General features: G+C 36.3%; 1 pseudogene; it reads right to left on the reverse strand.

The window, feature by feature from the left end:
* The window catches only part of LOC142919087 (28S ribosomal RNA), a 9,709-nt pseudogene that overhangs the window by 2,138 nt on the left and 5,071 nt on the right, over positions 1–2,500 (reverse strand).

Below are 2,500 nucleotides of genomic sequence, written 5' to 3' on the forward strand. Positions count from 1 at the left end.
CCCTGACTGGGATGCCGTGTATTATCGAATCCCTGCTGCCGTGCATCAATGGCAACAAGGAGTAGAGTCGGTAAGTTACCGGATTCTCGAATTGATGTACTCCAAAAAATAAAGAATTAAAATAACAAAGTCTAATCTATATAAGTAATGTTGACTAAAGCTTATTTTTAATCTTCTTTGAAGGCAGAAAATAGTAAGGTAAAAATAAAGTCCTCTCTATGCTCTGAAGTAACATATAAAAAAAACTAGCAATAAAAAAAATACCAAGTCTTCGTCTTGGAAAATAACAAAATCTAAAAGAAAAATCTTCTTTGTGGAAAATAGTAAAATAAAAAAACCAAGTCTTCACCTTGGAAAATAACAAAATCTAATCTAAAACATCTTAAATAAAGCTTGTCTGTAGTCTTCTTTGTAGGCAGAAAATAGTACGTTACAGGACTCTCAAACTGATGTATTCCAAAAATAAAGAATTAAAATAACAAAGTCTAATCTATATAAGCGCTCTTGAATAAAGCAGTGTAAAAAAAAATAGCAATATAAAAAAAAACAAGTCTTCGTCTTGGAAAATAACAAAATCTAAAAGAAAAGAAAAGTCTTCTTTGTGGAAAATAGTAAAATAAAAAAAACCAAGACTTCACCTTGGAAAATAACAAAATCTAATCTAAAACATCTTAAATAAAGCTTATTTGTAATCTTCTTTGTAGGCAGAAAATAGTAAGTTACAGGACTCTCGAACTGATGTAGTCCAAAAATAAAGAATTAAAATAACAAAGTCTAATCTATATAAGTGCTCTTGAATAGGCTTCGTGTAAAAAAATAGCAATAAAAAAATACCAAGTCTTCGTCTTGGAAAATAACAAAATCTAAAAGAAAAGTCTTCTTTGTGGAAAATAGTAAAATAAAAAACCAAGACTTCACCTTGGAAAATAACAAAATCTAATCTAAAACATCTTAAATAAAGCTGGTTTGTAGTCTTCTCTCGAACTGATGTAGTGCAAAAATAAATAATTAAAATAACAAAGTCTAATCTATATAAGTGCTCTTGAATAAGCTTCGTGTAAAAAATAGCAATATAATAAAAATACCAAGTCTTCGTCTTGGAAAATAACAAAATCTAAAAGAATGGTCTTCTTTATGGAAAATAGTAAAATAAGAATACCAAGACTTCACCTTGGAAAATAACAAAACCATCTTGAAAAAAGCTTATTTTTAATCTTCTTTGTAGGCAGAAAATAGTAAGGCGAAAATAAAGTCCCCTCTAAGCTCTAAAGTAACAAATACGACGTGTTAAAAAAAAAAAAAAAAAAAAAAAACTAACAATAAAAAAAAGAACCAAGACTCCGTCTTGGAAAATAACAATCTAAATTGTGGAAAATAGTAAAATGAAATAAAAACCGACTTCACCTTCGAAAATAACAAAATCAATCTAAAACAAATGACATCTTAAAACAAAACTATTATTTGTTTCGGAGGTTGTCTATGACTGTTCATAGACCGCATAATTTCCACAGAACATTCTCAGAATATCAAGAGAGAAAAGCAGCGTTCTGCGGGAAATCATCTTGGCCAGTGATGTCGTTCTGGGTTTGGTCAGGCCCAGGGAGGTAAGTACCTCGTTATTCTCAAGGGGCCACTTTCCTCTTGCCCCAACCGGGAATCCAAAGAATGTGACCTTGCTAGCCTTCGTCAGCACTTTGACTTGATCACCAAGAGGGGTATAGTACGAAACTTTGTGCGAGGCAGCATCTGACAAGGTATTCTTTGAAAGCTCAAAACGGACGGTGACATCGATCACAACCGCCTCCTCATCTTTTGCAAACACGAGGTCAGGCTTTCTCATCTCTCCCGTCTCGGATATGAACCGTGGCTCTTTGTATACAGACCAGCCCAATCTAGCCGCTTCGTCTGCCAGAATGTTACTGATCTTGTTATGTCGCGCAATTCTTGCTTTCTGTACTGCAGGACATTGACCGAGAATGTGCGAAAGGGACTCGAGTCTGGCAGAGCATTTCCTGCAGGAACGTAAGGCCCCATCTCTGCCTCTGTTCAAGCTTTCTCTTGTTGGGTAAATATTTGCCCTTAGTTGTAGTGCTGCGATAAAGAAGCATTGTTTAAAGCCGCACCATGGCCTCAACCAAGCATTACTGATTCTATCATGCGCAAAGTTTACAATGCCCCTTCCTTGAACCGGCTTTTCGCACCATCTCTGAAATTCATGCTCCCTCCAATCGCAGGGTCTCGGATATACAGGTTCTTTTGACACCGAGTCCCTGAGAACGAATGTTGGGATTGCATCACTGTCACCCCCTGCTCGTACCCACAAATTACGGTATTCTTCCTCCATACCCTGCGAGGACACAATATTACGGGTGATAGCATCGGACGAGTTTGCTATACGTTGCAGCCTTCTAACTTGAACCGAAGGGATTGTTTTTTCCAGTTTCAAGATGGCAAGGCCTCCGTCTCGGGCTCTGGCATATAACAGTCCATCACAAGTTGA

Source organism: Petromyzon marinus, unplaced genomic scaffold (genome assembly GCF_048934315.1).
Source record: "Petromyzon marinus isolate PM22_M1 ecotype Great Lakes invasive population unplaced genomic scaffold, UKy_Petmar_22M1.pri1.0 PM_G_Scaffold_6, whole genome shotgun sequence".
Lineage (NCBI taxonomy): Eukaryota > Metazoa > Chordata > Hyperoartia > Petromyzontiformes > Petromyzontidae > Petromyzon > Petromyzon marinus.